The sequence below is a fragment of the Agelaius phoeniceus genome, chromosome 6 (genome assembly GCF_051311805.1).
Source record: "Agelaius phoeniceus isolate bAgePho1 chromosome 6, bAgePho1.hap1, whole genome shotgun sequence".
Classification (NCBI taxonomy): domain Eukaryota; kingdom Metazoa; phylum Chordata; class Aves; order Passeriformes; family Icteridae; genus Agelaius; species Agelaius phoeniceus.
Genome location: NC_135270.1, coordinates 21,812,569 through 21,835,255, shown reverse-complemented (window position 1 = coordinate 21,835,255; position 22,687 = coordinate 21,812,569). Strand labels below are relative to the sequence as shown.

General features: G+C 35.0%; 1 long non-coding RNA gene across 1 annotated transcript in view; it reads left to right on the top strand.

The window, feature by feature from the left end:
- LOC143694218 (uncharacterized) overlaps window positions 1-21,931 on the top strand; it is a 34,189-nt gene extending 12,258 nt beyond the window's left edge. The window contains exons 3-4 of the long non-coding RNA XR_013182570.1: window positions 8,712-8,795; window positions 21,669-21,931. This is a non-coding gene — a long non-coding RNA (uncharacterized LOC143694218). The remainder of the gene's footprint in view (window positions 1-8,711; window positions 8,796-21,668) is intronic.
- Window positions 21,932-22,687: the final 756 nt, after the last annotated feature.

The window sequence follows — 22,687 nt, the reverse complement described above, 5'->3', positions numbered from 1 at the left end:
TGTTACTTATTCTTTTTGCATATTGGAGAAAAAAAGCTTTAACCTCTAGAAAAACTCTCAAATACTTTTCTCAACAGTTCTCAACATGAGAATAGGGGCAAAATAATATTTCTCTAGCAGAATGAATATTTGAGAAATATAAGGTACCAATTCTAAATCCTTCAGTTGTAATCTTGGAAAAATCAGGCAATGAAGTACTGAATGCATAGCTGGAAACCTTATAAAATGTCTTTTTGTTAATGAAATTAAAATTCCCACAGAAATATTTCTCTTCTGAGCTCCTGAAATGAAGAAAAGGTTTTTGTGAGCTTTCCCATTTATTAACTTCTTAAAAACCATACCGCAATTTATTAAAACAAGGGTTGTGAACAGGGCTGTAAGTGAAAGTTCACAGTGAAATACAAAGAGGGCATTGCAGAGCCACCTACCTGGTGTCACTTAAGATAAAGCAGACAAACAGGTAAAAAAGAGATATTTCCCTTTTCTGCAGCATATTTCCAAAAGCAAAACTTGTCTTAGTCATTTTGGCTTAATTTAACCTGTAACACACTGTGATAGGTGTTAGTAAGATACAGAGTGTGGCAATTCAGCTTTCTTTATGTCAAATACAACGTAAAATGAGTAAAATGAGTTAGCTAAAAAAAAAAAATATCCAGGTGTCTTTGGAATAACAGGGCCAGTGCTTTTAAAAGCTGGGATGTAAGATAATTATAGTACTAAAAAAGCCCGTTTTGCCTATATTATGGCTTTCTAAGTTATTAGAAAAAACCAGTATCACTATAGTTGTTAGTATCCATGTGCAGAGTAGATTATATTGCCTACTTTTAAGAAGGCAGGCTCAGTAAAATCCCTGAAGTATCTTACGTCCTCACTAAAGCCAAAAAATACTTTATTCATAAAGGACTCCTCAATCATGAAAATCCCTCTGAGCATTTTAGTAATTAACCTCTTCATTCACTCTATCATATACATGTCTGGAATTGTGTTTTTACACGGAGTGTCAGTTAGAATCCCTCCACTCAAATCCAAATCTCTACATAGTTACAGGATATACATTCTCAAAAAATAATCTTACGTGAAAACTTTAATGTCCTGGATATGTACTGAACCATATTGGGGGGCCAATGTAATGAAATCAAAAAGGTCCAATTGGATGTGGATATTAGAGTTGGGGTTTTTTCAGGTATTTAGATAGACAGGGATCAAACTGTGTCTAATCTCCAAATGACATTAGAAATCATAAAAATGCATGAAGAATCTTTTAAGTTCTGAAAAAGTAGTAAAACCCTGGTGGAGCAGTTATTGTGTTCCAACTTATTTGACTGCAATAGGAAGTACATAAATATATCCAAGGACAAAACTCTACCTTTGAGGTTTGAAAGCTTGATGATGCTGTACTTTTTTTGGACACAAAAGGTGTTAAATAGTTTCAGAGACCTGAATGGTCCTGTAATGAATCTCAGTAATGAAGAAGTTACTCAGAATGAATGGAGATAATTAACAGATTGAAGTTGTGAAAGCAACAAGTAATTAGATTGTTGGTGGATAATTTGTTTCCAGAGACATTTTTACTATCTGGTCATATGCTATATTTTGTTCTTATCTTTATATTCAAAAGAAAATTGTCTTCAAATCTTGGCTTATGCCCAGTGTGATCTCGAATATTAAGTTACTTGAAGAGAAGTAGGTACTGTTTAAAAATATTCCTTTTAGCAGTTGCCCACAAGTCTCATTTTAATTTTAAATAACAGTTGTTTCTATTTTGTTATGATGGTTGTACTGTCATGATACCATAGGTATTGATATAATTCTCTATTTTTGGACACTGTACACACTATTAGTAATGAAGGTCTTAAGTAAGGGACTACGGTAGTCTCATCAGAAAGGCCAATAAGGAAACTATAGAAGTTCACGGGATCAAAAAAACTGATGGGAAATGATAGATATGAAATCTGAAGTGACTTATTGAACATGAATTTGTACACATTGCTAGACTCTGGTATAAAGATAACCCTGGATCATGCACAGTCTGACTTAAACCTGTCCTGTGTTTCTTTCCTTTATACATGGTAGATCTGGGGCTTCTTTTCAGTCCTATAATCTTGTCCTATAAAATGTCTTTTGTTCCTCTCTGTGGAAGAGTTGAAATTGTTGCTCTTTCCCTTTCCTTTATGTTCGGCCCTCATATGGATAGCATTACTATTTCATACTTGATTTTCCTTCTTCCAAATACAGTTTTTGTTCTTCTGCGTTCCATCATTTGAACATATATTTTTGTTTCTTGCCTTTTTTCCTATCTGGGTGATTTTTAAATAGTCCAAGAACTATTCATAATGATTTCTAAAAATAAGTGTAGTCAGTGCCTCTGGCCAACTTAATTTGATGGAGTTTTTTTCAAGATTAATGTTATTGTCAATTGTATTTTTTTCTCCTTAAGAATTTTTTCTATGACTCTGTCACTTGGTAATCCATAGTCCTTGAAAGCAAACCAAAGTACATTGCTTTTCTGTGCTCTAACTCAACAATCCAGTCAGCTAGAACAGGCAAAATGGAACACACAACCTAATAACATTTACATTGATTGGATGTGAACTTCAGTTACTGCAGTCTAGCTGTGCCCAGAAGGATTGGGAATTTGGTGGATTTTCATTTGTGGTTTTGTTTAAGAGAGAGATGGTGTGAAGACAGTGTGGTTCTGCATTGATGAGGGGTACTTAGAATCTTTTCTGACTTCTTCTCTGACTTCTTCTCCAGGGTGCTTAAAATTCCCTTGTCTTGGCAGAAGTACATTTCCATTAGGAATGGGACAGTAGGAATTTCCTTTTAGTCTGATGAAGACAGACAATTCTCTGTTTTTATATTATGAAGAACTGTATAATCTCTGACAACATGTCACATAACCTGACTGCCACTTACTGATTGGAAGAGCTTGTTCTAGTTAACCTTTTATCATCTCCAAATATGAGCATTTGACAGAATGATATGAAAAGTAAATATTTTTCACCATTATATGAAATTTCTTTTTAGCCACAGAAATCCAATTAAGTTTACAAAATCATGTCCTCCAACATTAAAAAAATGTAGTCAGAGATAATACCAGTTAAACATTGGGTGTCTTTAATCAAAATTTGAAAGGATCTTGCTGGATCCAGGCCTGACTTGTTAAAGTTTGGTGCATCTGCTTGTCACTAAGAAAAGCAGTGAGTTATAGTCTGTGTTTCATAATTCATTTGCTCTGGGTCATTGCAGATCCAAGTTTTTTTCTGCAGGCATCAGGAGATGTACATATCTTCTATGATAATGATGGCTAGAAGCATGCCATGATCCTGAGGACCTTTTCTCTACTGATCTATATTATTGCAATGTCAGACTCCAATGAACTTGTTGTCTAATCCATATAGACAATTTTCCTATGGAATATTGTTAGTTATAAATTTAATAGGGGTGGCAAATTTTTGTCTGATTTAATTGTTGTAGAAGTACATTAATAATTATTACACCAAATATAAATCTATGGATAGATAAAAAGAAAAGGACATACTGTGTGATTATTTGAGGCTTTATTGTTCTTAGGACAGCTTGGCAAGGTACATAAAAATGATCATTGCTCCACCTTAGTGGAGCATAGTGAACAGTTTATTAAATGAATATGCTCAGGATTATATAATTGGTTGATTGAATTCTCTTCTGCTTTGGTTGAAAACTGCCACTCTGATTGCACAGACTTTACAGGATAGAGTGCAACTGCTAAGCAAGTTTGTTTTTGGTTGGATCAATTCAGAAAGGTAAAAATAGTCTGCAAATAGGCTGATTTGGGCAGTGAAAATTAATGTATAGGCCATGGTGTGAAAAGGTTAAACTTTTAGCTACGGAACAAATATGAAAGCAAGGAAAGGTACTTTTGGAGAAAATGAACTGAAGAAAAGATGGTTTTAAGAGTCTACTTACATCCCATTAGCACGGTTTCTGATGCTTTTTGAGCTTTTAGTATTGCACTGTGTAGGCATCTTAGCAAAAAAAAAAAAGAAGCCAACAGGAACCAAGCGCGGTTGATATAACTGGCAATCATGAAATGACACATGAGTTAAGAGAGAAGGGGAGTATGGGCTTAGTGTACTGGGCAAACCCAGTGAGAAGTCCATTATCACATGGGAAGACTGCAAAACATTGCTTAAACTGCATTAAAAAGGAGTGACACTGTTTTACTGCCTTCTTTTTGCCAGCTGTGGTTTCATATTGAAGTGCTTTGTGGAGATAGAAGACATTGAAACACAATGCAAAAGTGAAAGATCTAGTTCACAATTTTGACACAGGGATTAATTCATAATTCAAATAATTCATTGGTGGAATTCTTGGGGTGACTGTAATCCAAAGCCTGAGAAATTACTCATCTGCGAGCATGTATATGAGAAATCAGACATTAATGAAGATGGGCTGTGTCAGTGGATGAAAAGAATCAGGAGACATTTTATGCAAGAAGTCTCTTTCTGTATGAGGCTGAAAGATGATGACTGGCTTCCTAAGGACATATTTGTTATTTTAGGGAAAAAAAAGAAAATGGCACACCTTCATTATCATAGGGGATTTTAATCAGAGAGGCTTGCTAAAATATTTACCAATATTTAAATATTGCTAGAATTTCTAAAAATTATGGATTACATGTTCATCAATCAGAAGAGGCTGTCCAAGGTGTAAGAAAAACTTTTCATTAGGAATGATTTCATTATGGAAAAAAACCTGTGATCTATATATTATAGAGAAAAAATAACAGAAGGGAAAATGCAAAAGGTTTCTGGAAGTCACACTGAAACCATTTTATTATATAAAAGAAAAAAGTTGAAAACACTCATATTTTTTAAACTATATATTGTTTAAGAGTAGAAGAGGAAGGAAATACTGCTAACTAACCAAGAAAAAAGGAAAATTACAGCATTTAATGTAATAAAACTACTTAAGAGGAAATGGATAAAAGAAAGGAAAAAAATCTTCCCTCAATGACAGATCTTTGAGAAACTTTTTAAGAGTAAAGAATTTTCACAGTAGTACTAGTATAGTATAATATTACTTTTTAATTTAGAGAGAAAAATAACACAAAATCCATGTAGCACACTTTAAAGAGCAAGGTAGTAGGTCTGAAAAATATACCACAAACTGAGTTGCTGTATTTTCAGAGAGAGAACAAAGTAATTGCTCATTGTCTATGTGCTATTAGTATCCATGGCTTGGAAGGGGAACATCAAATCATAGGTGACAAAGTTTGAAAGTGATACAGTAGTTTGTGAATTAGTAATAAGAAAGAAATGTCCCTGGCACAAAACCATCTGGATTCTTTATTAGTTGGCATAACTAAATAGAATATTTTATTGTTATCAAATAGAAAGGAGTTTGTAAAGAACAGGAATGTGAGCAGTGTTTTCTAGGCAGGGGACCTGAAAGTGAGACCACAGACCTTCCTTCCATACTATATTCGAGAGGATTAATGCCTATTTTATATTTGTGTATTTTGCTGCCATAATTACTATTGGTATACTTTATCCAATTCTTGTGCACTAGGTGGGAATAATAATGAAAATTGGAGAAGGTTCAAATAAAATCTACTGTGTTCTCTTAGGGACTGATATCCTGAATTTTGCTAATTCCAGTTTAGGATTTCCTATTGACTTTCTTCTGATTTTACTTAGTCTGTTTTCTCAGTCATTATAGTCCTGAGTTGGAGATCAGAGATAACTACAGACAGTCATGGGAACATGGAACAGTCATGTGGTTAAAATCTGGTAGTGGCAATAGGTTGGTATTTGAGTAAATCATTGGCTTTGACTGATAATTTAACTTTTGTTAATTGTGGTTTGCTCTCTGTCTTTGAGCATGACGATTGTCTAAGTAAAACGTGTGTTTAAGTGTATACATTTCTCAGAGTTTTACTGTGCTTACCAGACAATATTCCTTTTTTTTAATTTCTAGTGAGAAAAAAGTGAGAACCTGATAAATACTCTATTATGTGGGACTGAAGGTCTATCTAGCCCACTGTTCTTCCCCCAACAGTGACAACAGCAGGTTTTACTTTTGTCAGGAACTGTGGTGATAGGAGGAAGCAAGAAATGTTAAAAGAGAGAAAAGCCCTTCCCATATGCTTTCCCTGTGTCCTCCCCCTCTTCCCTCACACTTTACTCACCTCTCTCAGCTCTCCTACTACTCTGTCTTCACCACAAAATTTTGCAACCCAAAACTTTCAGCTTTTAGGAAAATTAAATTTTGCTCTTGGTGCTGCTAGTGTTTTAGAACTGTCTTTGTTTTATAATAAATATGTAAGAAACTGACTGATGCTTAAAATACTAAACTGTATATTAAAATAACAAATACTTCAATAAATAGAAATGAATCTCCAAAGTGAGCCTGATATAGATGTAAATGTTTTGATGTAAATCCCAAAAGTGAGCTGTTAGTTTTGATGGCACGTAGTGCTGCAATGGCACATATAAAAAGGAGAGAAGTGTTTTCCTAATGAAACATTGTTGCCTAAAGGGTAGAAGTGGGGAGCAAACCAAAAGACAATGCACGTCCACCTAGGACATCTGCAATTGTGTAATTGAAGAGGTTATTTATTCTCCAATATTTAACATATAACAAATTTCTCCATTTCATGAGACATAATCAAAAACTTTGCAATAAAACAGAAGAGCAAAACTGCTTAGATAGGACTTGAACAGGATAACATCACATCAAGATGCAACCTACTGCTGAATTAAAATTGGGCAGTAATGAGTAATGCTGCACAAATATAACAGAGAAGTATTTGGGAACACTCATTTTCAGTTAAAGAATGAATTTACTTTTCAAACCTCTCCTTAATTTCATGGTCATTTCTGTAAAGCCAAGTTCAGAATTCTACAAGTATGCATATCAGTTTATATTTGTATTTGAATGATGTGCAGATTCCTTTTTCATAAAACTTACCAGAACACATTACAATTTCTTGTGGTCAGAGAAACCACAGCTTGAAACATTATGGCTCTCATTAATTCATTCAATGCTTCTAAAAAAAACCTTTCAGGCACTTGTTAAAATGCTAAATTCTACAGGCTCCTGATATTCTGTCATGACCTGCTCTATCTGTGATGAAAACATAGCATCAGTTTTAGTGTGCACATGAGCAGTAACAGAAAGTTTTGAATTCCAGAAAGAGTTAGAAAGCTCTTTTCTATCCATCTAAAATAAAGTCAAAGTGATAAAAAGAATTGTCTAGTAATTAATGGCTTTCTAACATACCAAGAAATGGAACCTCTGGAGAGTGAAGCATAAACACTGTAAGTTTAGATTGGAAGTGAGGTCTGTATTTTCTAACTGTTGCAGTAAAAGGATGTAAACTTGCATTGTTCACCCAAGGCTTGGCGTTTCATGCCTCATGCAGGAATTATTGGGTGAGCCTCACTGACGCTGTGGTATGCATCATGGCAGGAGATCTAAGCCTTCTGATTGTAGAAGCAATAAAAGCCACCCAATCCACCAAAACCTCTCAAGTCACTTAGACTACTCAGATGTGTAAAGCCAAGGCTTCAGTGCTCTGCTTCCTCAGGCTCAGCTGTTCTATGATTTCAAGACATTGCTCTCAGTCTTTGCTCAAGAGCAGTGAGCGCGCTTTCCCCAGCTGGCACAGGGTTTGTTCCTTTTTCTGTTTGACTGATAGCACCAGCCACACATAACACAGAGGAGGTGAGCCAAAAGAACATGATGTTGTTTTTAACTGGGGGAGTCATGCTTACACAGTAGGGCAAAAAACATGAAACACACAGAAGTTGCAGTAAACACTTATCAAATAGGTAGTGAAAAGGAAAATTTCCTTTGTCAATGCTTGCTTGCTCTTCTAGTCTGCCTCATTTCTGACGTTCAAGAGAATCTGTCTTCAAAGGTACTTAAGACAAAAATAAAATTTCTGACATCTCAGGAATAGAAAGAACAGTGAATAATGAGAAAATATTTGTGTTGCTCCTCAAATCAAAGCAAAACTTGAAAGCATTAATAAAAAAGACACCCTGAGTAGCTAAACCTGTATTAATACCAGAGGGATGACAGGATGATTTAAAACATAGTTACAATTCATTTTGAAGTGTTCAAAGGTGTAATCTCTAACTTGAGATGATCCTTCCTGAACTTTTACACCCTTTTTATTTGTCTTTTTCAGGGTCATAAGTACATGATTATCTCTTGCAAACTGAAATGAGAATATGCAAATTAAATACTTCTTATACTGAAGGCAGACCTAAAAGCCTTGCTTTCAGAGAGCACAGTTTTCATGAAAACATGTAATATTTTTGACTGTCATGGAGCAACTGAGAGACTGATGCTAGTAGATCAGTGTATGATATTGAATCTGATAATTTTTCAGTTGAAGTTTATGGTCACAAGAACTGAACACCTCTTCTTCAGACCTCTTGAAAATGTCATGGATGATCTCACATAGACTCTAACCATCTAACTGGGTCAATGGGTGGGGTTTTTTGTATTCACAGTGGCTAAAAATGCAAGATGGAAGTCACGAGTCCTGATAAACAGACCCAGTCCACACACATATATTGAGCAGCATTAGTATGGATTTACCTTCTTTTTGTGGTCTCAGAAAACAGCTAAAAAATTCTAATCACTCCACTTGTTTCCTTGAAACACAGAATAATTTTGGGAAGGGGAGTAGGACAATATTTCTTTTCTTATATTAGATTTGTCAGCCATGGTGAAGAGTTTCAACCCATTGGATTCCAAGTCACGGGTGATAACTTCACTGCAAGGAAACCACAAAGCAGGTAATGTACCTCTTCTGCAAAAATGGTGCTGGAATGACTTGTTAACTAAATGTCCTAGGAGACAAAAGCTTGCTGCACATTAGTATTCACCTTCCCCACAGTCAAAAGCAGTCATCCAGCTACAATTCCCAGACTTCCCAGCCTGTCTCCTCCCTCCTGCCCTCCCTCTTTATCATATATAAATGGGTTTCATGTTTCAGATCTGAATGTTAATGAATTATTAAAAGTGTAATTATGAGTACATATTTACACTTCAAAGTTTAAGTGTGAGATGTTTGCTCTTCACAAATATGATTGGTTTAGCAGAAAACTTAGGTCCATTTTTTCTCCCTCTTCATAGGAATTTTCTCTTATGAATCTTTGTAAATCTTACATACAAATGTAAAAATAGGTGAAGCTATCTTCTAGATCATCTCAAATCAGTAATTGTGAATAGAGATGATAAGAAGTAGGAGAAAAAATAATTGAAATAATTTCATCCTGCTTGTTTTTCTTGGTGTTTGAGAGGTGGTAACTGTAATTCTTTTTCAGAATTCATAAAGGTCATTCTTGATATGGTCTTTATGCTGTAGATTATCTATGCATAGTACACCATGTCAAAATGTCATTTAATTTCCAGAGTGTTTAATTTCCAATTTTGTAAGGGTTTTCATAGTTTTAATGTCTATCTGTATAAAATATATATAAACCTGGAGCTCAGATTTTAGGGAGAATTAAACGCTTAACTTCTATATATTCCCTTGAAAATTCATCTCTCACATTTTCACCCTTCCCCCCCACACTTTTAAAATTTTTATTACCAGCTATATAAACCTTCAATTTTTAATCTATTTTTAAAGTCTGAGTTTTGGTCTTAATGATATCTTTTGGGATTGAGTGCTGCAAGTGGACTAGATGTTATACACAGTCTTTTTATATGTTTTTTATCTCTTTTTTAAAAGCATTCAAAACAATTTAAGATCTTTAAAGCTGACTAATATTATCTTACAGAATATTTATTCTTCAAAAACAGAGAAGCAGTTTATTTGTTTTTTATTTATTTATCTTTTTTTTTAATGTATATATATTCTACCAGGAATTTGTGTTTCAGAACTGTGCACATGTTAAGAAATTACATAATGCATCTTCCTGTCAGGGCTATTTTTTACTTCCTCAGCAGGAATAATATTTTATATTCCTGTTACCAGATATTTTTTCTGCAAAATCAATACTCTTGAGTGACTCAGATGTCACAAAAACCTGTCAATAACACTAACAATTAAAATTTCTTGCTTCAGTAATAATTCTTTTCAATATTTTTAGACTATTAGCATCTGAAACCTCAAGACACTTGTCAAGTCATGTCGGCACAGTCTTTTGTAGAGAGCATCTCCAGGTTTATCTTAGTCAACAGTGATCCCTTTTGGAATATTTTGCAGAGAAAGTCTCATTTTAGCCCACAATAATCTTCTTGGGTCTGAAGTCCAGAGTGTAGCAGTCTATATCACTGGTGCTTCAGCCCCCATAAGCATCTCAGGAAGTCAATAAAACAGGAATTTCTTCAGAGAAGAAAAACATTAAATTTTGAAACCACTGAATTGTCAGGACAGTTCCTCTGTTCCCCATTTATGATACTTGTCTACACAAGATGAGCAAGAGTTTCTACTTCTTTCAGGTGTTTATGGATATGTGAAATGACAAACACAAGTATTTGATTTTACAGACATATGAAAATTTTGAGAAAGAAAAAGATAATAGAGACAAGGAATATCACTCCCCAAATTAAAATATATGATAGGAGGTTAACAGATACAAACTACAATTTTACATACTTCTTATTATAATTAGGCAAAACCTCCAGTGAGATCAAAACATTGTAACATCAAATCACTTGCGCACATGGCTCATTCCATTTTACTTATTTTGTTTTCTAGAAAAAAAGTCTCTCTGCCTCAAGCTTTAGTGAAGTGTTTTGATTCTATATTTGTACAAGACAATGCATTCCTGAATGAATTTAGGAGATTGATTCATTACATTTCAGAAAGTACAGGTTACTTCCTTGTCTCAGGCACCAAAACAGTGTAAGATTACGAAGAGGTAACATTCTTCCGTACATTATTTGTTACTGTTTCTGGGTTTTATACAGTAGGTGAAAACATGGTGGCCAGATTCCCGTCTTTTCCCATTTTTGCTCACACAAAACTATTTGTTTGGTGAAATGGGTGTTCATAATAAGGAAGAATTGTGTAAAAGTTTTTCAAAGATTTCTTTCTAGCTTCTGGCTCAACTGAGTTTCTGAAACGAAAATGTGGACCTGTTTCTATATTTACTCCTCCTTCAAGTCCATGGTAGCTGCATGTGACACAATTTAGAAAACAGATGTACTTTAAAGATAAATATCTGATTTAGGACTTAGAATGGATCTTTGAATGTTCTGCAGTAGATGATTAGTATAGGATTGTGGTCTTCTTAACATTTGGAAAATTATTCTGTCAAAAAAACAACAAAAAAAAATGTTTTGTCTTAGAAACACCTTGTTCTGTGTTTATTGTCCTGGAAAGCTGCTGAGTAGCACAAGCAATCCTGTTGAGATTTGTGCTTACCAGAAATAAATGGAAAAGGCCTGGGATGGTCCATTTGGTTTGTAAATGAGAAAAAGAAAGTTGCTTAATTCTAATAAAAGTTCAGCTGTGAAAAAAACAATTTGCAAAGAGCACAGGGATTATGTTATACTTAGATACTGATGCAGGGAGCAGACTGAAGGTCTTCCAAGTATGCTGCTTCATTGGCTGCAGAGCTATTTCCCCATTCTCCATGGTTCAACGATTATTTAAATATTTTCTAGAATGTAGAAGAGTTTCAATGGAAGTGACACTTCTCAGGAAGTGTAAAAGCTTATATCTGCTAATGTTCTGACCTAGTTGAGCATTTAAGAAGCAGCAGTATTGCTGGCTTTTTATAGGCTAAGTATAGCTCAGGTATCTAACTCCAGTAAAGACATAGCCATGAGTAATAACTGGCTGAAAGTATCACCGTGGTTGAGAAAATGAGGCAAAGAACTATTACTTTTCTTGGTATTTTGTGCTGGGGAACTGTGACTTCCTGGCTTGTAGAAATCCTTTTTTTTTCCTTTGGTGGGGGGGGGAGGGTTTGTTGGTTTGGTTTGGTTTGATTTGGTTTGGTTTGGTTTGTTTTCTTTTTTTAGTTAAACATGCATTATATGGGCATCCTGGGCATCCACCTTGGAAGTTTTAATACCCTAACAGGGAGGCAGGCGAGAAATAGGAAGTGAAAGTTGTTGATATTCTAGTTTAACGTGACAGGAAATAAGGAGGTAATGTCCTTCTGAACCTGAAATGTCCTTCCACAAGTGCATAATGCACACATAAGCGCATCACAAATTGCCCAAGTTGAAGAAAATGTAATCACTACAAGAAATGGTGAGACAGACACTCATCTGAACCCAATGCAATTAAAGTTGTGCCCACAGTATTGTGCACATGGTTAATGAATCAATTATAAAGACTAAGAGCCTATTCTTCTCTTAAGGCACAGATGTAATTTCTGCTGACTCTAAATGACTTTTTCAAATCATAAGTCATTTACATATCTAAAGTAAAGAAACATATATGTATATACAACAAAGATAATGTTAAAATTAAGCAGAGATAATGTAAAAAATTAACTAGGACTCCTACAGGTAGTCCATTCCATTCCATTCCAATTTTTCTATTCCTTTAATTCATAAGAGTGCTAAGATTTTCCATCATACTGTGCATCAGTGGTGCTTAACAGCAATGGAAATTCATTACTGTTAGGAAAGATACCTTGACCTAGTGTTGACTATGTGTGTCATAGTATAGATGAGCTTTCTTTTTCCATTAATGTTTGGGTAGTGTCTTCCTTAAGGACTCGCAATAGACAAGAGCAAGTGGATGATACTGAAAAGGGGTCGGAGTATTGCACTAAAGACAGGAGATAAATAAACAATCATAGTGAATATTCAACATGAATTGAGCATTTTCTTTAGTCTTCTTTGAGAACATACTTCATTAATTTTTGTTGATGTAGCAATTTATACTTGTACAAAAGGGATGACAAATTTAAGGTATAAGTTATTTCCATAGTAAGCTGTTTTCTGGCACTTCTATATGTCTAGAAGTATCTTCAGACTGTAAGTAGGTGGACATTCAGATCATCTGTTATCTGGAACCTAGACATGTGACATATGTTCTTCTCTAGAAATGCTATTTAAAGATTGTGGGCTCTTTCCTACATCTTCTAAATCATTGGTTTATTACGGTTGCTGACTTTACAGATGACATTCTTTTTAATAAAGAGAAGATTTTTTGTGCCACAGATGCTTTTGGTCACCTGTGAATATAAGACCTTATGTACTAGACAGCCTTCCTTCAAAATTTATGGGAATTAAAACCACCTTCCACAAATGCGCATAAATAAGTCTTAATAAGAAGGTGTATTGTTGAAGCAGACAGCAATTCAGCATTAAATAAATATATGTACACTGTGTTTTACAATGTTCAATCAGCTCTAGTGCTCAGTTTCCCTGCCAGAGTTATCTGCTGCACTCTCAGGTTCTCTTCATGCTGCTTGATCTATCTTACTGCACATAACACGTAACTTACTGGGTCTAGATTTGTACTTAGCGCTCCTTATTCAAAATGAACCATGAAAAAGATGCAAGACTTTTTTTCAATATTGCAATCTCTTCAGAAAATCAGATAATAACTGTCTGATTCATTATTTATGAAACTGTGCATTCAGGACAGTTGAAGAAATAACAGGCAAAATATTCTCTCATTGTGCTGTGTATGGTTCAGTAGCTCATTAATTGCTGTCTTGCTGTCTGTCTGAACATATACTTAAATACCCTTCTGACTATATGTACTTTGCTGAATGAAGGCTTAAATGTATGTCTGCTAGAGTTGTGATAATCTGCCGAATTATGTATTTTGTGTGGATTGGACTGTGTGTATTTAAACACTGCTCACTAAATTTTCTTGGAAAATGGTCCTTGCATGAGCATAGATACAACTGGGTCAAGACAGAATTTTTCTGGAGAAAGAATATGATGATAGCTAATAATAACAACGTGGATGGATGCTATAATGGACGAAAAGGGGTTTATCTTATTCCTCTTTAAAAAAGGATGAGGATTTTGACATAACTTGTTCATGAAGCACTGCAGTCAAAGTCAATGTTCTTTTTATGAAGATATTGTAGGTGTTCAGATTTTTAAAGGAAGATAGTAACAAGTAAGTTTAATGGAAGGGAGGAGTCAGAGAATTACATTAGCTGTGTTCAAATAGACATCCATGAGGAAAACTCATGACTAAAGTCTTGAGATTTTTTTTCTGCACAGGAAGAAAAAAGGACTGGAACTCTTGGGAATAATTTATATAGAAACAGAAGATAAATTTATGTCAATAAGTGACACAAATCCAGACTGGATAAAAAACAGATCATGTAGTCAGTTGCCCTTCGCCAACAGCTAAACTCCCACCCTTGAGGTCAGTCCTCTGTCCCAGGAGATGGGAAGGAAAAAAATTAAGGAAGGCAAAAGGAATTGGGTTGAGACAATTAAACTAATGAAAAAAGCAAACACTGTGTGTGCAAGTGAAGCAAAATAAGGAATTGATTCAGTACTTGCCATCAGCAGGCAGATTTCCATCTGCTTTCTGGGAATAAGGGCCTCAGCATGCATAATGGCTGATTGGGATGACAAATGAATGTCCCTTCCTTTCTTTCTCTATCCTTCCCCCAGTTATTACTGCTGATCACAATATCAAATGGTGTGGAATATCCCTTTGGTCAGCAGGGGTCAGCTGTCCTGACTGTTCCCTCCCAACTTCTTGCCCCCCCTCCTCACTTTGGTGAGGCAGAGGTGGTGGAGAGCAAAACAGAAGGCGGCACTGAGGTGTGTTATCAAGCATGTGTGCTATCAACCCTGTCTGAGTCATTAACACAGGGTACAGAACCACACAGGCTACTATGAAGGAAGTGAATTTCATAACTTCATTCCAGCATGACGCTCTCCTCTGCACAGGTGGGAAGGAGATGATGAAAGTTTACGCCTTGCAGCAGAATTAGAGAGAAGGTAAGAGTACACAGAAGCCAGGGCAGAATATCCAGCAGCTGTCAAGAGAAGGGAACAGGCAGAAATAGGAAAGGAAAAATAATGGGAACTAAATGGAGGTCAAGACTGCTGCACTGAGTATGCAGTGGCTTCACTAGGTAGCTTTATGTAGGCAGTTTAGCAATTAAAGAAGCCTTAAATAAAGGACAAAAATTACACAGGTGGAAATTGTAAAGTGTGACAGTGATCACAAGGGTTTTTGGATGAGGGAAGAGACGAGAATGTTGACTCTATGTTTAGAAGGCTTGATTTATTATTTTATGATATACATATATTACATTATAACTATACTAAAAAGAAATAGAAGTACAGGTTTCCTCAGAAGCTAGCTAAGCTAAGAATAGAATAAGAAGATTGAAAACAAAAGGTAGCTCTCTTGGACTCTGTCCGAGATATCCCTGTTTTGATTGGCCGTTAATTATAAACATTCAAGATGGCTCAATCAAAAATCCACCTGTTGCATTCTACAGCAGCAGATAACTATTGTTTACATATTGTTTCTGAGGCCCCAGCTTCTCAGAAGGGAGAAAAATCCCAAGAAAAGATTTTTCACAAAAGATGTCTGTGACAGTAAAGGATGTATTCAACCATTTCAGTGCTAATAAGAATAACCACACTTTTTTTTTATTGTTTCTAAACATAAGGAAAACAGAGACACAAAGATGGAGACGCACACACAGAGGCAAAAATTAAAACATGCTGTCATTTTAACTACGTTTGTATGCAATTGGTTCCTGCTAGCCTGAGAGGAGGTTATAGACCCTAAATGTCCAGTTCAGAGGCTTATATTGGAACAAACTTAAAAAATCCTGGTTTTTCTTACAGTGAAAGCAGCCCTCAAATTTTTAATTTTTAATTTTCCAGTTCTGAACATACATGATTCTTTTTTTATCTCATATACATTGTTACTGACTTCAGATAAAATCAGTTTATCTAACTTATTTAATTTCTAAAAGATCCAAAGTTTGATAAATCATGTTAATTATGTTCTCTTTCCAAATAATTTCCATTAGCTACTGTCAACTTATTGTAGCAGATATAAACCAATTTAGAAGAGTTTTCTTCAGTCTTTAGCACTCGAATAGCCACCACAAATGCATTATGAATGTAAATACTGTATTGGCTCCATGAGATGCTGGATAAAAACTTTAATTTCTCTACAGTGATGTGTAATTTCTGTTAAAAGTTTATATGCATTTTAGATTTTAGAGCATTTTTTAATAAAATGTGACTGCTTGTTATGAGATTACTGCCAATAAGAATATAAGATACCAGGGTTCAAGTCTACGTATTATGCCAATAAATTTTTTGAAATATAATGTTCCTATTCATTTTTAAAGGATATGTCTACAAACAAGTTTATACTTTTTGTGCTGAATTCAAAGAAGAAACCCTCATTTATCTTGAACCCTTACGTCTAAGATGCAAGTATAAATACATACAACAACAGCAGGAAACACCTAAATATTGCAGAATTGAGTACAAGCAGTGTAAGATTGTTATTTCTTCTGAAGTTCTCAGAAGAACCGTTTAGGCTGTAATGTAAACATATTCATAATGTTTACATTACAGCCTAAACTAATTGGATTTTCCTCCTTTTCAATCATCTTTAAAAAGCCATGCCAAATTCACGTTTCAGGCTACTGTAATTTACTAACTTTATAATCTAGTGGGTAAACGAGAAAGGGCATGTGATTCCTGTGATTTATGGTGGTTTAGACTGTTCAGGAGAAAACGAGGTCTCTGGAATCGTTAAATTAAAAGTTATTTGAGCTGCTAGTAAAATCATTTTATATGCCCTTATGAGGTACAGCAGAATTGGGATCTTTCCTAATGAGGAGATGCAAATGTGTGGGTATTTGCAACATATAGAAACTGTAACTTTCCAACTGATAGATGACTCTCAATAAAACCTGTTTGAAATACTCATTAATTATCCTTGAAGTTAGCTAAGGAGGACTGTAGGGAAAATATGAAGATAATGTCATTTAAAAAATGCTGCTTAGTAGCTCTTCTGAAGAGATGAGGACAGCTAAAATATCAGTCATTCCCAAGACAGAGGAATTAGTTTTATTGGTAGAAAATATAAGTAGCAAATCAAAGTCAAACATTTTCATTATTGAGGCCTAGAATAGTGGGGACATATGCCATAAATGACGGCAATTGCCAGAGCCAGCTTGAACAGTCTCACTATCAAGTGATATACTTGCATACATAATTACAAATGTGGAACTGAAATGCATTTAACACATTGCTCAGACTGAGCCAATTTTTATAATTGATCAGAATACAAAATCATGGCATGCTGATAAGAAACAATTCTATCTGGACTATATTTATATGTATATGAAATAGTCCCTCGATGCATCTCAATCTCTCTCTTAGCACCCTGCCTGATGGTATTCTACTTCATATAGTCTTTTACTTTATATAGTCTGAGATTTTTAGGTATTGTAATATATATATATATATATATATATATGTCTATGTGCTTATGAATATGGGCATATCAAGATACATGAAGTCTTTTTGGCACATGAATGGAAAATTACTGAATTTTTTTCTGAAAATTGTTCTTACAGCGTATTTATGTCTGATAGATCTACTTTGGTGAAGGAGAATTTATTTTTAAGGAAAATGAATGCTGCACTTTCACTACATTGCTTTGAAAATCCTTTTCAATTTCTTTCAGACACAAAGTATAAAATTCCTAACAAGATTTTTAAAGATGGTACACACAGAGATAGAGATTTCAGTTTATTTAGATCCTGGTGAAAATTTCAAAAAGGACATATCCAAGATTTCTGCCTTAATCTGGTGTATTGTGTGCTTTAAATTTTACAGCACACATCATATAGTGCAGAGAATTCCATAAGCAGCACCAGGGGGTACAACAAGGGATAAGCCATTAAAATCCAGAGAACTTCCAATGTACAAAATTGTTGATGTTGTATTGTGTATTTGCTTCATGTTTCTACTCTTCTACATGTGGTGTAGCTCAAGGGAGTCTAAAGCTCCATCAGATACACTAACACTCCAACATTTTTAAATACTAATTAGGACTTCTGTGTAGGTCTAAAAGAGGACACATAGTCATAAGCTGTCTTGCATTTTCTGTCACTGGCCTGATTAGTCTAATGTCCCTAAAGGAAAGTGTATTAACTAAAGCAGGAGGAGAGCATCTTGCATAGTTTTGTGGTTAGAGCGACTTCAAGCAAAATAATATGTAAGCCGGATGCTGTTTGGCCTAAGGAAAGAATGAAACCCATTCCTCTGATTGTTGGATGAGAATACCACACATAATGTAGTGTAATTTCCAGCACACTCCATCAGCAGTATAATGAGCAATGTCCTGACAGCTACTGTGCATCCTGTGAATGTGTGTTAGTGTTGCATAGAGCAGCAGGCTCTATGGCTCCCAGGGTGTCCTGATTTTCACAGCTGTTCAATAGCTCTGAAATGTAAGCCTCTACTTTTGTATTTAGAAAAAATTAGAGAATTTCAACTTTGAACGACTATTTGTTTTCAGATTATAACTGGGGACTGACATGTATACAATTTTATAGAAATCCACATGCATTGCAAATTTAAATAGATGTTTGATCTTTACTAGGCTTCCAGAATGTAGCTTGTCAACAAGTTCATCCTCCCAAACATCTTGTGTGGTAGGTTTGTTAGCTGGTAGATATAATTTTTATCCTCCCTTAAAAGTAGAAAAACTGACAGGAGAAAATGAAGTCATTGTTGTCTTTATTTTTGGGGATGCCCTGACAACAGAAAGCATACTAGGTTTATGTAAGAATATTGGATGCACAGCTTATGAAAGAATAAGCCTACCTGAAAATTGTCAAGAGCAACCCACTTTCAATCATTCCTTCTTTGTTAAGTATGTAAAAATGACAGATAAAAAATCCTCCCTACGCAGTATTAAAGGGCAATATGGTACTAAAAAAAAAAGACAAAATTTATTCAGTTTTGTCATTTTTGCTTTAACCAGTATAGTTCCTGAAGGACAGAATAATTATACCCATAAGACTCGCAGAGAATAGAAGTGCTGGAAATGTGCTGTAGTGGAATCAAATCAATAACTCTGAGACTACTTTGAGCTCATTTTAAATATTACTCTCTGCTCTCCCTAGATTTGAACTATTGATTTAGAAATTTCTGTCAAGCCTTCTTTTCTGCATAATTATGTCCTATACTTGTTTCTGTTGTTTGCTTGTTTGTTTTTTGTAATGAAACTAGAAAATTTGATTCTTGGATGAATGCATAATTGATTATGAAAAGGCTTAAGTTTGATGCTCAGCTTTCCCACTTTTTCCAGGTAATTCTTGTTTTCATAAACATGAATGTAATTTGGAAAGCTATATGAGGTATCATGAATTAACTCTAGTCTTTTCAAATAGGAGCAGGTGAGGTACAGATATCTTTGGATAAATGCAAAACTTAATATAAGTTAAGTATTTGAGTAGATTATGAACTGAATGTTTTCTTAAAGATTTTCTTTCTGTTTTGTCTAAAGAATTGCATTGAAATGTGAGCAGAAATGGGTGATCGACTGCATTAGCTTAAGGCTCATTCTCTGAGGTGCTGAGTAGCCTTCATTTTCATGGAAGGGAGCTGAGACAACTTAGCATTTCAGAGATATTTGCACTGAGTGGTTAGATAAGTACCTTTCTTAAGAAACAGATATATTTGCAGAATTTTATCTCTTCCAGAGATTTGCTCAACCATAGAGATATAGTTTAGAATCTGGAAAAATTTAGTTAAATCTGCTGGAAGCATTAAAATGTACATAGAAGTTTGCATTCCCCACCCCATTCCCCCCACCTCGCCCCTGAGTTCTCTTGGAATATGGAACAGAACAATTTTCTTCTATGGTTGAACATTTCTCTTAAGTTCCTAAAATGCATTGAGTGATAGAAAATTATGTACTTCCCATTTATTCAGAATAAACTCCAATCTGCCAAATGTTACTTCTGAAAAAATTAAGAGAAACATAAACATTACATAAATACTCCTATGAACACATTTAGATGGTATACACTTCTATTATTAATTATGATTGGACTAAAACATGGATAGTACATGACCTATGAATTTAAAGAATAGTTTTGTGAGGGGATTGCATTTTTCTAGGGTTGTGTGAGGGGGTTTGAAACCCAATATTGTCATTTGCTGTGGCTTTCATTGTTACAATATTTCACTGTTACAGTCCAAAAACCTAGTGAAAGTTATGATAAAAAACACAAGCGTTTCAAGGTGCTTCTCTCTGTGAATACAACATTAGTTTCTGGGTCTTGAAGTCATACACAGTCACAGCATGGATTCTCTGAATGAAGCAGCAAACCATGGAATCATCCAGGTTGGAGAATAACCTTAAGATCATCAAGTCCAATGTAAACATACTACTATCAAGTCCAGCAAGTATAAACCATGTAGACATGGTGTTCTTAAGCACCATGTCTACATGCCTTTTAGGTTCCTCTGGGAATGGCAATTCAACCGCTTCCCTCAGAAACCCATTCCAGTGCTTAACAATCCTTTTGGTGAAGAATTTTTTTCCTAAAATGGAATCTAAACTTTCCCTGGCTCAACTTGAGGCTGTTTCCTTTTGTACTATCACTTGTTGCTAGGGAAAGGAGATCCACCTCTCTACAACCTCCAAACTATCCACAGCCTTTTCCTCATCCACTGGGCAGGTCACCTTGTCCTAGAAGGAGACATGTTGGTCAAGCAGGACTTGTCTCTCCTACACCTGTGCTGGCTGGGCCAGATATCCTGGCTGTTCTGCACGTGCCAGGTGATGGCACTCAAGATGATCTGCTCCATGACCTTTCTCAGCACCAAAGCCAGACTGACAGACCTATAGTTCCCCAGATCCTCCTTCTGGCCCTTGTTGTAGGTGAACATGTATAATGATACTGATCATCCATGATCTAAAGGCTCTTTTTAAGTCTTTGAATCACAAAATTTTCTGCATACTTCACTGGCTTACGAACTGTGTACCTGTTCTTTCTGCCCTTGAGAAAGACAGAGCTTTTTTTTTCCTCTACAATAGATCTTCTGTTTTAACTCTTAGTAAGTAATAATCTACTGAATTTTAATGCTTTAGATTGTATGTAACAATGTGTATATGTATATGTATAAATAGTTAAATACGTTACCAGTATCACTGGTTATGTATTTAATATTTGTGAGGAACTACAGTAGTTTGGAGCCTAATCCATGAAAACAGAGTTAAGAGTTTTCAAAATGCTTTTAAAAAGTGGCAGACATATCTAAAGTCATATGAAATAGGCACAAAAGTCTGTAGATGTGAAAAAGGTGTTGCACCACATAATTGTGGAATTTGCTGTTAGTATTACCAGCATGCAGGCAGTAGACACACGTTTATATCACAAAAGATGGTAAAGAGTGTTGTTAAATTTAGATGGACAACTGAAATCTAAACAAGAATGTTTTAGCACTATGTAAATTTAATTGGATGGAATTGGACCAAAGGGTCAAAGATGTTTATGCAATCCTGTTACTGTTCAATGCAGAGAATAAGGTCAAGGTTCAAGCAAAACATGGAGGAAAACAGAATTCTTGATCTTATAGAATGCTAATAAACCCTAGATAGAAGCTCTAAACTGCAAAACAGACTAAATTTAGGCTCTCCGCTTTTTTTTCTAGAAATGACTGCTGCATGGTCTGTTAAGGCCCTTTTTATTCTTTGGTTGTTCTTCCCTCAGGAAAAGAATTGATTTACAGAGAAAAGGAAACAGACCAGGAGGCAGAGTGGAAAGGACAAGAGGACTATCCCATGTGTTTCAAATTGCATTCATCATAGGTCATGATTGAACACCAGCTACCCTCTGGTCCAAACAGGCTGATAACCTCCCATTTATATAAGATGCATTACTCATTTAATTCATTTACTGTGTGAATAAATTGAAGACTGAATCCACTGAGTACATCTTTGCAGAGCAATAGCATAAGTGTCGAGGATATAGCATTACTCTGTGAGTGGTAAGTTTTGCTTTGTTTTCAAGTTAAACTTAAAGAAATACAGTACTGAAACAATGTCAATCTCAGAGCTTTGAAAGAGTTAAATCTACACTCAGTTTTTAAAAATATTTTACTCAAATTTAGAATTTTATATTTCAAGATATATATATATATATATATCAAGGAACAAAACTGTGAAAGAAAGCTTATAATGATATTAATTAAAAAACAAAATAACTGTCAGTTCCTTCAAAATGGAGATAATAATGCTTTTAGTCAGGGAAAAAAACCCATGAATAAAGCAGAGTTCTTTAGAAACAATAATGTAAATCAGTTCATTCTGATATGACCTCAGTGGCTTACCAGAAGCACCTGGAAATCTTTATTGATAGTGAGCAGTTTTTGCTGGAGACTTGGCTTTATTGCAGTGCTGATCTGTTCTCAGCTGTCAGTGAGATTTCAGAGTGCAGCCTTGGAACTTCTGGTGGAGTTGGAAAAAGCTGTGAGTTTCTTATTGTCTAGGTGAGGAATTTTGGGGAAAGTAACAAACTTTAAAAGTGTTCTTACAATATCTGAGAGTATCACAATCAGATCTTGCCACTGACACAATCCTGGAGAACCACAATCAGTCAAAGAACTGGGAAGAGATTAAAGACATTTTATAAGTTCTCATTTGCCTAAAGATTGAAAATGCAATTATCTTAAAAATATTCTGGTGTAGATTGCAGGAATAAGATTCTTCAAAAATATTAGCTATTAAAAA